The sequence below is a fragment of the Balaenoptera acutorostrata genome, chromosome 4, assembly GCF_949987535.1.
Source record: "Balaenoptera acutorostrata chromosome 4, mBalAcu1.1, whole genome shotgun sequence".
NCBI lineage: Eukaryota > Metazoa > Chordata > Mammalia > Artiodactyla > Balaenopteridae > Balaenoptera > Balaenoptera acutorostrata.
Window position 1 is genome coordinate 149,880,344 of NC_080067.1, and position 14,504 is coordinate 149,894,847.

Consider the following 14,504-nt stretch of genomic DNA (forward strand, 5'->3'; position numbering starts at 1 on the left):
AATGCACAGCGATGTCCAGCGAGCAGTGTGCGGTACTAGTGGTGTGATGACATTGGGCGATAAATCACCTGGTCATAGCAATGTGAATACCTGTAGTATAACTGACTCATCATGGAAGATGCACAGTGAAACTGAAACAAATCCAGCAGATCCATTTGATCTAAACTTAAGTTAGAGCTTAGATTTTTTTTTTTCAACCACTGGATCAGTTCTCTGCTTTGGAATAAAGACTGAGGTTTCTGATCCAAGGGTATGTTAGGAAAGAGATGTTCCTTTTCCAGCTATCTCATTTAGTAGACAAAACTATTGTAATTCCACTGATTTGTGGCTTTTCTTTATTGGCTGTTGGCATCCTACCTAAGATAGCACATAACTATCAACGTGGAATTGTGTAGTATCTGAAAAACAACTGTTCATTCGAATGATCTGTTTTCACCCAGTCACATCGGATGGTGCTGCTTTAATTTTTCTCAATCTCTATATTTAGGGTTCCGGATCCGACATTATGAATTTTCAAAGGGGGAAAAACGCAACATATCTGAGCAGATCCATAATGCTTTTTACCTGGTTGGGTTTTGTTTTTTTCCCCCCTGTAGGTTAAAGTTTCTAAATTTGCACATTGCAGTTTTCTATCAAGTGTGAAAGTTTGGTGCTTGTGATTTTACCACTCTCAGTTTCATTGCCGGAAAAGTAACTTAAAGTGTTCTCTTTTTAAACTGATACACATAAATGCAGGTCTTGGTCCATATTGAATCCTTAAGCCAGTAGGGAATCAGCTATTGAGAAGTGGGAGAAACATTTCTCCTTAGGAAACCTCGGTTCCATGGGGTGTATTTGGAGGGCAGGGACTGAGGCATTAGTACCTGTACTTCCCTTCATTTAGAAATCACTTCAGACTTCCCTGGTGGTCCAGTGGTTAAGAATCCGTCTGCCAGTTCAGGGGACATGGTTTCGATCCCTGGTCTGGGAAGATCCCACGTGGTGCAGAGCAGCTAAGCCCGTGCACCACAACTACTGAGCCCGTGCTCTAGAGCCCGCAAGCCACAACTACTGAGCCCGCATGCCACAACTACTGAAGCCCGTGTGCTTAGAGCCCATGCTCCGCAACAAGAGAAGCCACCACAGTGAGAAGCCCGCGCACCGCAACAAAGAGTAGCCCCCGCTCGCCGCAACTAGAGAAAGCCTGCGTGTAGCAACGAAGACCCAACACAGCCAAAAATAAAAATAAAAATAAAAAAATAAATATTTAAAAAAAAAAGGAAGAAGAAGAAATCACTTCTACCTGTGCGTGGTTAGAAACAGGCAAGACTTACTGTGTGACTACTTCCTCATCTGTGAAATAGAGGCAGGGATGGTACCAGTCTCAGAGGGTTGATATGGGGATTGAATGAATATGTGTAAAGCACTCAGAAGAGTGATGAATGTGCAAAAAGAATGTTAGCTACTCAGGAGGGACTTCTCGGTTTTCTCTGTTCATGGTGGCCTTAGTGTCTTCAGTAATTTTTTCATGGCACCTCTAGGCTAAAAAGAATATTTAGTGATTCTATTTATTAAGTAGTTAGGTTCAAATAATTTTATTAAGTATTATGTCCTAACAGTTACTTGAAAAAAGATACACGTAAATTGGAAGAAAATTTTTATTTCATTCTTAGATAACCACAATAACATATTAGGGATGGTTGCACCTGTTGGGCACTGCACAACTTCTCTAACCTGGGAATCAGATTGGACACTGCTGCTTTGTTTATTTGGCGGGGGGTGGGGTGGGGGGGTGGGGGGTGATTCTTGGCCTTTCATTACAGCAGTTACCCTGTTTTGTGATGATAATGATGTCATTGAAAGAACTGTAGCACGATGTAGTATTGAGACTGATTAACTCAGCTGGGGCCTGGGACATCTTCAGTATTGCTCTTTCCCCTCAGAAATTTGGAACATCCTTTGGGCCCTCTCTGGGTTTGCTGCGGTACCCTGAGGCACCTGGGTACACATTTGGGAACCCATGTTACTAGTATGTTAGCCCAACTCTAGGGTGGATTCAGTTGAACCAATAATTCAGAAGTCAAAAGCTTCCTTTTCCACTTGAACGTCAGCTCATGTGCCTGATTTACAAGATGTGTTTCTGAAGAGTTTCTAGTAAAGTTTGGTTTATGCAAATGAGACTCAGGGGTCTGATTTTTTTTTTTTTATTTAAGCACTGATGAATCTTTGAAGTAATCAAGCATGGCAGACATAACACATGAGCCGGTCTTTCCCTAGAAAGGAACTGACAGCATGGTGGTTGGTCCACACAACAAGAGGTAGGAAAGGCCACCTTGGTTACCTTTTATTGAAAAGGCCAGTGACTTAACGAAAGAATTTTTTGTCTAAAAAAACTTTTTTGTCAGTTGACGGAGTGGAGTGTCTTTTCACATGGATTGCACAACTTGGTGCGTGGTCTCCCAGGGGCTCCCTGTTGATCTCCAGGCCCTCTGCTCTGGCCTGGGGGCTTCGGATCTAGATGACAGACCACGGGATGGGGACCGCGCAGCCTCAGATTCTCCCGATCACCCCTCTCTCTCTCAGCCTCCTGGGCTTTCTCTCCTCCCTTTATATCACCTTTCCTTCTGTCTTTCCTCCCTTCTGTCCCCGCCTTCAGTCAAGTCATTCCTTTGGAACTGCTCTTAATGTGAATTTAAATGTATTCACAGTATTTTGCACTTAGAGAATATTTGGTTTTTAAATTTAAAATTGATGGCCTTGTAGTCATTCCCAACTTCTTTTTTTTCTCTCACAACCGACATTCAGTCTACCAGCAAATAGCATTCTGTCTTTGAATTGATCTAGAATTCAGCCCCTTCTCCCCACCTTCACTGCTGCTCCCCCAAACCCTGGCCCCCTTCATCTCTCCCTGGGACCCCAGCAGCCTCCCAGCTGGCCACCCCATTTCCAACCTGGCCCTTGAAGCTCATTCTCTCTGAGGTTGAAGGCAGTCTCTCTAAGAGAGAAGTACAGCATGTAATTCCTCTGCTCAGGCCCCTGCAGGGGCCACCCACCTTCTCAGCGTAATATTCCCAGACCTTCCCATGGGCTCTGAGACCCTCTGTGGCCTACCGCTCCCTGGCCCCAACACTGGCCTCCTGGCTGTGCCTTTTACCACTCTGTCCCTGCAGCCCCTGTTCCCGTGGTGCCCGCATTGCTCTCCTGACCCCATGGGTGCTTCCCTCCCGCTCCCGGGGCTGCTCATGTGCCACTTCCCAGGCCTGCTTAGGGTTTGGCATCGCTTCGACTTTATTCAGTCTTATTGGCTCAGCACCCCCATGATAGAACATTTGTTTTTTCATGGTTGATTGTTTCTCTTCACCCCTAACCCAGGCTGCCCGCTCACTAGAATGTGAGGTTCAGAATTGCGGGAACTTTATCTGTTATGATCACTGCTGTGTTTCTGGCACCTGGACGGTGCAGAGCACGTAGTTGGTGCTCAGGACGTATTTGTTGAAGAAATCAAATCAATAAATGAGTAAACATTACTGTAAAGGAAAAATTGTGTTATGTGTCATTGAATGCTTCCATAAGGTAGGCGCTTCTGATGGTGTAAAGTTACTTTCTTTAAATACACGTCTTCATCAAGATCGTTTTGTAGAGTTTGAATCCTGATCGCTCAGACTTGTTTTTAGGTAAACTGCTGTGCCCTTAGTTTGTTTTTTTCTTTTTGATACTGGGACATTCTCTGTTTGGAGTTTTTGAATTGAGGAAATACATGTTAATCCAGTAAAAGAAAAGCTCAGTCGTATGGTAGGGACCATAATCTTTGACATGGTCCTTCTGAGTTGTGTTCAGATATGTTTTCTTTACTACAAGTCAGTAGAAATTTAACTATGACCAAAACAAAGCATTCTCGGGTCGATCATTCAGCTTCTGCTGTGGAACATTTAGGATTGAGGGACTGTCAACCTGGCATTTGGATGAAGCCTTGAAAGAAGATACAGCTGTAACTTTTCGAAATGAAACTTTAACCTGAAATGTGTATAAATAAAAGCAGGAATACATTTTCATTATAAAGAATGGAATCTGGAAGTGTAATTGCTGGGTCAGAAGGGGGGAGCAGTTTAAATTTTGAAACCTGCTCCTGAATGACCCTGTGAAAAAGCTATCCTCTGCCCCACTGGATGGGAGTCATCTTTTTAATTTTTGCCAGTCTGATGGATGACTTTTTCTGAACAGCTTTATTGAGCTCTAATCTACATACTATAAAATTAATATCCATTGTACATGTACAATCCTCTGACTGCTAGTAAATATTCAGAGTTGTGCAGCCATCACCGTAATTCAGTTCTAGAACATTTCCATCACCCCAAGAACTTCTTAGTAGTCAATCTCTGCTCCTATCCCCAGACATAGGCAGCCACTAATTTGCTTTCTGTCCCTATAAATTTGCGTTTTCTAGACATTCCAAAGAAGTGAATCATGTAATATGCTGTCTTCTGTCCGGCTTCTTTCACTCTGCAGTGTTTCTGAGGTTCATCCGTGTTGCACCAACTATAATTTGCTCCTTTTTTTTATTGCTGACTAGTATTCCACTGTGTGGATGGACCACATCTGGTTTATCCATTCGCCAGTTGATGGACATTAGGATCGTTTCCAACTTTTTGTCATGAGTAATGCTGCTCTGTACATTTGCACGAGTTGTAAGGTTTCGCTATATTTTCTTGATATATGTCCTTTATCAGATATATGATTTGCAGATATTTGGTCCTGATCTTTGGTTGTCTTTCAGTTAATGTGTTTTGAAGTACAAACATTTTAAATTTCGATGAAGTCCAGTTACCTTTTTTTTTTTTTTCTATGGATTGTACTTTCGATATCATACCTGAGAACTCTTTGCCCAGCCCAAGGCCATCAGAGTTGTTTTGGTGTTATATACCTGACAATTAATGAGGTTCTTTTTATGTGTTTATTCGTGCTTGGACCTCTTCTGAATTGCTTGTTCGTCTGGGTTTACTTTGACATATGAGAAGTATGGCCAAAAACATACCTAAAAGATGAATTGGTATAGCACTAGGAAAGATGTACATTCTATTTTTGTATTTTATACCATATGTATTAGTTTTCTAGGGCTGCTGTAACAAGTTACCGGAAACTGGATGGCTTAAAACAACAGAAATTTGTTCTCTAACAGTTCTGGAGACCAGAAGTTGAAAGTCAGGGTATCAACAAGGCTGTACTCCCTCCCAAGGCTTTGGCGGGGGCGGGGGGGGGGGGAATCCTTTCTTGCCTCTTTCCAGCTCCCAGAAATCCTTGGCATTCCTTGGCTTGTAGCCACGTCACTCCAGTCTCTGCCTTGTCTTCACACGGCTTTCTCTCTCCCTGTGTTTTCCCTTCTGTTTCTTATCTGACCTGACAAGTGACCTCTTGTCATTGGATTTAGGTCCCATCTGTATATGATCTGGAATGATCTTATTTGAGAGCCTGAGCTTAATCACATCTGTAAAGACCCTTTTTCCAAATAAGGTTCATTCTCAGGTTCTGGGGGGGTCAAGACGTGGACAGATCTTTTGGGCGCCCCGTTCAGCTCCTTCATTACAGTGTCTGCATTGGCATTCAGGTGCACATCGCCGGCATCCATCGTGTGTCTTTGGTTTTATATCACTTCTTCTGTCCTTGGAGGCTTGTCCTCATTGTGCTCCGGACCAAGGAGCAGTTCCCTGGTATCTGGAATTTTGGGCTTGAGATGTTGATACAAGGTGGGATGATCTCTTAGGAAAAGATGAACCTTTTCTGCAATCTCTCTTTCCCTCTTTTTTCCCCTAGGGAAATAAATGCTTTTGTCTTCCTGCACAAGTGTTACATGATGTTTCATTCCTCAATATTATTTTAGGCCTTTGTTTGCAAAATTTTTAAAAAAGTGAGCAGAGAAATTATGAAGAAACTGACAATAGGCTTAGACGTTGGTTTCACCAGGGAGTGGGATATGTTTGGAAGTTTTCTTATTTTTAACAGATCTGTTTAGTGTTTGGAAGTTGTTGCATAAGTTTCAGAGCTGAAATTTTAGGTAGAACCTTGTAACTAACAGTAACCCCTGTGGTAACAATTTTTACTACATCTGTGACTCACCGTTTGTAGGCACTCTTAGTCTGGCTGGGTCAGCTCAGAAGTTTCTAGGCATTGAGGTGCACAGTGGGAAGGGCTGTCAGGTCATTTTGAGGTTGAAGACCTGAGGGTCAATTTCGCTGTGCCTGACCAGGACCCCTCAGTGTTTGGTGGCGCGGCGAGGACCAGCAGCCAGGTGGCGACTCCTCCTCCACCACGGCCTTTCTTCGTGGTCGGGGTGTCAGACACTGTCTGCCCACACGGAAGGGGGGATTGTCCCTAAAGTCACCCCTGGGAGAAAGCCTTTGCCATAGAGTTAAGTAAAATAAAAATATCACTTCCTTTAGTTCAGCAGTCGAAGAACTGAGTAGGGCAGCCGTACTGGAAATTTTTAGTGTAATCTTACTCATTCTAAAATTAAATTCATACTCTGAGAACTTGACAGCCAGCACCGTCATTGCATCTGCTGTAGGATATCCTGTCCTTTGGGGGCCCTGAATTGTCTAGCGTAGAACGTGAGGGAGTTGGGCTAGATTCGCCATCCGCGAAGGTGTACTCAGCATCTCTTCTGTGCCAGGCGCTGTTGCAGGTGCTTGGGTTACACCTGCGAGCAAAGACCCCAGCCCTCTTAGAGCTTACGTTCCAGCAAGAGGAGATAGACAGTGTACATACATAGTAAATTATGTAATGTAATAGGTGATACGTGCTAGGCAAAAAAGGAGAAAGAGAAAAGGGTAAGAGAAATGGCAGAATTGTTAACATTTCAAACTTTTTATTACAGAAACTTGCAAATATGTAAAAAGAAATAGAATTGTGTGAAGAAACCCCACAAACCTATCACTCAACTTCAACAATTGAATGAATGTCAATCTTGCTTCTTTATACCCCCCATTCCTTACAATCCTGTGTTATTTTGAAGCAAATCTCAGGCATCACACATTTATCGGTAAATGTATGTGTTATGGACTGAATATTTGTGTGTCCCGCCCAAATTCATATAGTGAAGCCCAAGCCCCTAATGTGGTGGTATTTGGAGATGCGACCTTCTGGGAGGTCGTCAGGTTTGGCTTGGGTCATGAGGGTGGAACCTTATGGTGGGGTCACTGGCCTCATAAAAAGAGGAGGAGAGAGTGGGAGGGCGCTTGCGCTCTGCAAGTCAGGAAGGAGAGCCCGCCCCGGGGGCCCAGGCAGGCGCCTTGCACTGCAGCCTCCAGAACGAGGAAGACACTTGTGTTGTTTAAGCCGCTCCATCTGGGGTGTTTTGTCATGGCAGCCTCAGCTAAGACAGTATGGATCTCTAAAAGATAAGGACTTCTAAAAAACATAACTGCAAAACTTTTGTGGCATCTAAATAAAACAATTCCTTAGTATCAAATATTCAGCGTTTACATTTCCAACATGTCTGAAATGTCTTTTTTAAAAAAATTCTTTGAATTATTTAGTATCCAAATAAGGTTTTTAGATAAATGTCTTCAGTCTCTCTTGACATCTTGATTTCCCCCCATCCATCTTTTGTTCCTTGCAGCTTCTTGAAGAGCCCAGGGGGTGTGTCTTGTGGTCCCCTCCCTGGACTGTGCCAGCTGTGTCCTGTGGTGTCCTTGAACACCATCCTCTGTCCTCTGTTTCCTGTAGGGTGTCAGAGCCCGAGTCTGGATCAGAATGCAGTTGGGATTTTTCTGGCAAGACTTGCACAGGTGGTGGTGTGTTCTTCCGTCAGTAGGCGCAATAATGTCTGGTGGTCTCTTTGTGTTGTTAGCAGATATTTATTCTCACATCATTAATTCCCTAAGGGTTGCAAAACCGTGCTATTTATTCTAATTTTACCGTTTCTTCATTTATTATCTGAAAGATTTCTGTAAAGAGTGTGTATTTGTACACACACACACACACACATTTGTTTATGTTACTCGGTTACCTAGTGGTATAGTTTGTATAGGAAAGGCAGACCAAATGCTTGATTCTTCTCCTTTACATAACTTCTCAAAATGAGTTAGTTCACTGGTATTCTTCATTGGTGATCAGTTAGCTTTTACTTATTTTTATTTTATTTTATTTTTGTAGTATCATTATGAACTTAAGGATTTAAACGTGCTTGGTTTGTTTCAGTCCATCGCACTTGTTATCCTTACTGATGGGCAAGTGCCCTCTTTGCCAGCGGGCTTGTGAGTGTAGGAATCTTTGTTAGTTTCCTTGCTCTCTGGTATGACGCAATGTTCCGGACTCATTTTATGCATTTCCTGCCCTGGACCTGGAGTAGCCATTCTCCAGGGAGCCCTGATTACTTCTAGTGGGAGATGGTATTTGGAGACCCCAGTCTGTGTGCTTGGGCTTCAAGTTGCTGCTGGGCTTTTTCAGGGGGCAGAGCTAGGAATTTAAAGGTGGAAGCACCTCCTGAGTTCACTTTGATCTTTTCAATTCAAATTCAGGACTTCAAGGTTTTATTTAACCGCTCTGTCCTCTGTATTTGCTCTCTTCCTGCTCTTTTATGTTTTCTTTCTTCCAGTTTTCAGGGATGCTTGGGGATGATAGTGTTAGAGCGAGGTTCTCAGACTGGATCGGAATCCAGTAGAGCGCTCGTTGGAACCTGAGGCCAGGCCCCACCCCAGAGTTTCTGACTGAGCAGGTACGGGGTGGGGCCTGGGGGCCAGCACTCGCAACAAACACCCGGACAGTGCTGGTGCTGCGGGTCCGGGGAACTGCTTACTCCACCTTCCACAGCCTCTGAATAACACTTTAACTCTGCCATCAACAGTGTGACTAGTGAAGACAGACTTAAAACCTTTTCAGTAGTTCTTTGTGGCATTTGGATCTGTTACCCCACTAGGAATGAATAGTCAAATTTCTGCCAACTGCACATACATTTAATAACCTCATTTGTTTTATTTTTTCCTGATATTTTTAGGGAAAGCTTTTTTAAAATTTAATTTGTTTTATAAGTATATAAAATACATGCTTCCAAAGGCAAGTCTACCAACACGATACATTTAAAACAATCTAGCATATACCCCTGTCCTCTCTACCCTATCCCTGCCCTTACCTAAATAGTCTCCTTCTATAGGAGACATTCATACATATTTGTATTTCCCTTTCTTACATAAGAGATTACAAACTACATACACATTTTCCCACTTCGCTTTTTTCCCTCAATGTTTCCTGGTGGACATAGCGTGTGGAGATCTTTCCCATTGCTTTTTATAGTCCCCTAGAACTCTGTCGTGTCCGTGTGCCGTGGTTTATTCCACCGGTCTCCCATCAGTGGAATTTGAATGGTTTCGTCTCTTGCTGTTTGACATAGTCTTGCATTGAATAGCCTTGCGTGTGCGTCTGTCTTCTCACCTTCCCTGTGTACCTGTGGGGTAGAGCGCTGCAGGGATTGCTGGGACTGTGGTAAACACTTAGTTTTGCTAGATATTTTCACACCCCCTTCATAGTGGCGCACCTTTTGAAAACTGCAGTTGGACCACATTGAGAAAGAGAGTGATCTTTGAACAGACCTTAAGGAGGTGAAGGGGAAATCCAGGGAAAGAGCGGTTTGGGAACCCTTCTATCCAAAGCCTCGGGTCAGGGGCGTGCCTGGAGTGAGCAGAAGCTCTTCCTGAACTTGCAAATGCTGTGATTCAAACTGCTACAATCTTACTGTATTTCCTTTATTTTAAAAATATGTAAACCTTCAAAGGCTGATTCTTCAGTCTTCTCATATTTAGATGCATTTATCCGATCTTTCTTTTTCTGTTGCAACTCTTCAGTTTTAAGTCTAGTGTGGTGTCTGAGTGCTAGAGAAGGTGACTGCTGTCCCCCTGGTTAGAAGTGTGTACTCAGACCTCCTTAACGCTTGGCATGTGTGCTAACTTGTTTCATGTCAAGAAAGAAAGACTTCGGGACTTTCTGTCTTGTGAGTGGTCTCTGTGTATTGGTTGTGGTTCCTTTTCTGCAAACTCCCACAGTATGAAACTTGATTAACACTCACATTGTACTTTGTCCCTTTGGTCACACCTGCGGGGTGGTGACTGTTGCGTAGACTGGGTACTAGGAGTGAGGGACACAGGGTGGGGGAGGGGAGCACATGTGTCTGTCACAGTCAGGCTCGGGGGAAACCTGGATGGAACAGCCTAACATGAAAGCTAGTGATGACATGGCAGGGCGTGCTGAGTTGTGATTTAACATCACCGTCATTTTGGAAGGCCTGACGCAGGGGATCTGTGACGACTGACGACCAAGCGTAGACGATTCCCATCATGTCGACTGGAGGAATTACTGTCCTTTAAGCTTGGCCTGTGCGGCGCAGAGCTGTGGGAGGGTTCATTTGCTTTTCCTCTCAGTATGTGCCTTCCAGTAAAGGCAGCGCAGTGTTTACGCGTAGAAATGGGCCATCAGTTGCCTGGTTGTTTTCGGGCACAGGCTGAACCTTACTTTCTTTTTTTTTTTTTTTATTTTTTATTTTTTATTTATTTATTTATTTATTTATTTATTTATTTATTTTATTTTTGGCTGTGCTGGGTCTTTGGTTCGTGCGAGGGCTTTCTCCAGTTGCGGCAAGTGGGGGCCACTCTTCATCGCGGTGCGGGGACCGCTCTTCATCGCGGTGCGCGGGCCTTTCACTATCGCGGCCCCTCCCGTCGCGGGGCACAGGCTCCAGAAGCGCAGGCTCAGCAGCCGTGGCTCACGGGCCCAGCCGCTCCGCGGCATGTGGGATCCTCCCAGACCAGGGCTCGAACCCGTGTCTCCTGCATTAGCAGGCAGATTCTCAACCACTGCGCCACCAGGGAAGCCCTGAACCTTACTTTCTATCAGTACTTGCAGAATCTGGATACCATCTGGGTCTTTTTTGTTCTTTCTCATTAGCCTTCACTCCCTGCCCCCACCCCCAAATGTGAAAGCCTTTCATGTACAGATATGCTGGGAAGACCCCTGGGGAGGGCTTCCGTGTTCCAGGAGTACACATTTGATATTAGTTTTCCCCATGAAAGAGCTACCAATTTGAGGCATTAATTCAATTTTATTACTACATTGACACTACACATAAATTATGGCAAATACGTTTTACATATTATTGAATAGGCTGCAATGACTTCCCAGTTTGTGACTTTGGACATTTTTTTGTCCATTTGAAGGTCTGTTGTACTAGAAGCTGCTGAGGAGAAATTAAGGAACGTACGGTCTGAGGGTGAGCGCACGTGTGCTTAGGGTTAAAGACAGTGCCCTCCTTAACACTTATTGTTTTCAACTAGGAGTCAGCTGCCTAACTGTGAAGCGTAGCTTTATTTTGTTAACAGCATATTTAAAGAATGGCTGTTTTTATAAACTTTTATATAAAGCAAATATTAGATAAATTATATATTTCCTCTGATTTTTTTGAAGTAAAATCATAGCATCTCTTGCTTGGAAGGGCCTGAGGTAGGTTACCTGGTCCGAGTCCGGCCACTCCACAGCGGCCTAGTCTCCAGAGACCCAGCTAGGAGATCGTCAGGTGCGGATGAGCCAAAGGCAGGTCCTCTGTCTACACCACACACTTCTTCACGTGGAGCCGCAATCCACCCACCAGTGCTGTGGAGCCTGCGGAGCCCTAAGGGGTAAATCTGACCCTTTGTTTTTAAGTTGAGACGTTGCCCGCTAGATAGTTGAAGACAGCCATCGTATTAACAGACTAAGTAATCTGGATGTCTTCAACAATTTAAGATAAAACGCGAGATGCATTTTATTAGAAAAGTTACTCTTTCCTTTTACTGAGATTACTTACACTAAAGAATTTGAAGAAGAATTGTACTGTATGAGAGTATCAACAAATATTTAAAATCTTTATTTAAGATCTTTTATCCAACATAAGTCTCCGAATAAAGATACTGATATTGAAAATATATGGTAGCAGCTGTTTAGGAAAGCTGTACCTCAGCGGCAGATTGGCTGAACACTGGGTTTTATTTGCCACTTTCTCATGGTTGTAACTTCCTGATCCTTTCATACTTTTGTGTGAGGACCTTCACAGTTTGCATGTTTAAGCACTGGTAACAGTGGGATGCCAGTGACAGAAAGGTGCACTCTTGTTGGTGGAAGGTCTTCTGGAACCTGTGTTTTCAGCCAAGCGGTGTCAACACAGTCACTGCAGATTCCTTAGGAAACAATAAAATGAGGCAGAGAAGCAGCTCGGAGCGGCAGCCAAGAACGTTGAGTTCAGAGTGGGCTGCCTGGTGCGGCTGGGCCCAGCTCTGGTGCTCGGGAGCCGCTTGACTCAGCCGGGTGGGCAGATGCCGGGTGCCTGGGCCCCCACTTGTGGGGTGGCCCTCGGTCCTGGGGCTGCTGGGAGGGCTCGGGGCGCCTGTGCAGAGTGCTATCCGCGAATGCACGGTAAACAGACGGGCCTTCTTTTGACTTTCATTAGCTAGTTCTCACCTGGGGCCAAACCCTCTATAGTTAGCACATCCTCCCGGATCATCAGATCAGATTACATAGTTTTTTTTGGGGGGGGGCCGGGGGGCGGCAGTGCAAATCAAATGCTTTTAGTTTTCCCTTTTAAGTCTGTTATATACTCTTTTCATAGTTGTGTCAGTTTTTTGCGGCTACTGTAACAAATTACGTAGACTTTGTGCCTTAAAGTAACACAGAGATATTCTCTCAGAGCTCTGGAGACCAGAAGTCTGAGGTGGGTCTAGTTAGGTTAAAATTAAGATGTGGGCAGGGCTGATCCTTCCCGAGGCTCCAGGGGAGAATCCATTTCCTGCCTTTTCTGGCTTCTAGAGGTGCCCGCGTCCTTGGCTCTCTGGGCCCCTCCGCCTTCAAAGCCAGTGACACCAGTTCAGTCTTTCTCGTGATGCCATCTCTTTGGTTGTGGCTCTTCCGCCTCCCTCTTCCCTACTTAAGGACCCTTGTGAGTACAATGGGCCTGTCCAGATAATCCAGGATCATCTTTTTAAGGTCAGCTGACTAGCAGCCTTAATTCACCTGCAGCCTTAATTCTCCCTCACCATGTAATGTAACATGTTCCCAGGCCCCAGGGAATAGGCCAGTTACGTAGATTTCCGACTGCCCGTAACATGCGTCTGGGAGAGAACCATTGGAAGTAATGATTCTATAAGTATGAAAACCCTGTGTCTTTCCCAAATGAGAGGTGACTTTTTTCAGTTTCCCCCGAGGCATAATTGGTAGCTCTGGAGCATTCAAACCACGTTTGGTAACTTACGCTACTTTTTCTGCAGACTGTTTAGTGCCAAATTCAATCTTATGTCATAACCGAGTCCTAAAATCTTTAAAAAATTATTACATAAACATTATAGGAACATTAGCAACAACGAATGTATGGCTTTTTGAACATAGATACAAACATTTTTCTTCTAGATTAAGAGAATATGTGCCTTTATTTTAGTCTAGTTTGGACATCGCACATTCCTGAGATGCAGACTGTGAGCCCCTCTGAAATCTCCTCCCCCTGATGGAACCACTTTGCGCGGTTTGGTTTGGCTGTAGATTTCCAGGAGGATGAAGCACTCACTGCCTGCTTGTCTGCGGGAGGCGTTTTCACACCGAGCAGGGCTGTGGACTCAGTCCTCTGCTCTTTACGTATCAACGTAAGACTGATTCTGTTCTGGTTGCAATTGACTGTTAAGAGTTGAAAATCTGAATTTTAAAAATGCTTTGACACTAAGTAACTTTGTGGATTTGCAGTTCTAGTGGACCCTAAAATAAAAGTTTTGTGCGTAAAATGATTGAAAGTTTTCATTGCTCTTTAGGTTGGTGAAGGGTGCAACAGATGATGTGTGACTGACAGTTTGTGACTGGCCCTGGCCACGGCCGGCCGAGCTGGGTCTGCCGCATCCTCATGCGTCTGTCTGGGCCTGTTACTTAGCTTTGCTTAGACTCTCATCTTAGTGATAGCATCTTGGGTCTAAAAGACTGTCTCGCCTACACGTTTCTATTTTTAGGTATAATCGACTTCTTTGAAAATTAGAGTTGTTTCAAAAATAACCAGCTTTTTACTGTCTTAGTGTTGGTCATCTAAAATCCAAATGAGGGACTTCCCTGGTGGTTCAGTGGTTAGGACTCTGCGCTTTCCCTGCTGTGGTCCGGGTTCAATCCCTGGTTGGGGAACTAAGACCCCACAAGCCGCACAGCGTGGCCAGAAATAAACAATCAAATAAATAAAATCTGAATGATACATCTTTATCTGTAGTTATTTATGTTTTGTTGGACATGTGTTAGTGTCTTTTTATGTTGGTAAAAGTTAACTACTTTATAATTGTTCTTCTGTTTTAAAAATTTTAAGAAAATGTTAAGCTGAGTTTGTTGAAATATGACCCATTTATGCTTAAGTCACTGAAATCATCTTTCTGAATTCTTCCCCCCACCCCGTGTTTAATTAGTTCTTATCTGCTTTTAACATAGAAAGTTTAAAATTACATGATTAATACATGAAATGTGTGCTTCTAAAAATCTCAGAGCATGCAGTC

At 43.9% G+C, this 14,504-nt stretch overlaps 1 protein-coding gene across 4 annotated transcripts in view; it reads left to right on the plus strand.

Moving 5' to 3' along the window:
* TRAPPC10 (trafficking protein particle complex subunit 10) overlaps window positions 1-14,504 on the plus strand; it is a 91,810-nt gene that overhangs the window by 3,231 nt on the left and 74,075 nt on the right. Inside the window, exon 1 of one of the 4 annotated variants that reach the window (XM_057545351.1) lies at window positions 2,279-2,297. The exons of the other annotated variants lie outside the window; for them this stretch is intronic. The gene's annotated coding sequence lies outside the window, so the exon portion shown is untranslated. Of the gene's footprint in view, window positions 1-2,278; window positions 2,298-14,504 lie in introns of those variants that run through there. 4 annotated transcript variants of the gene reach the window in all.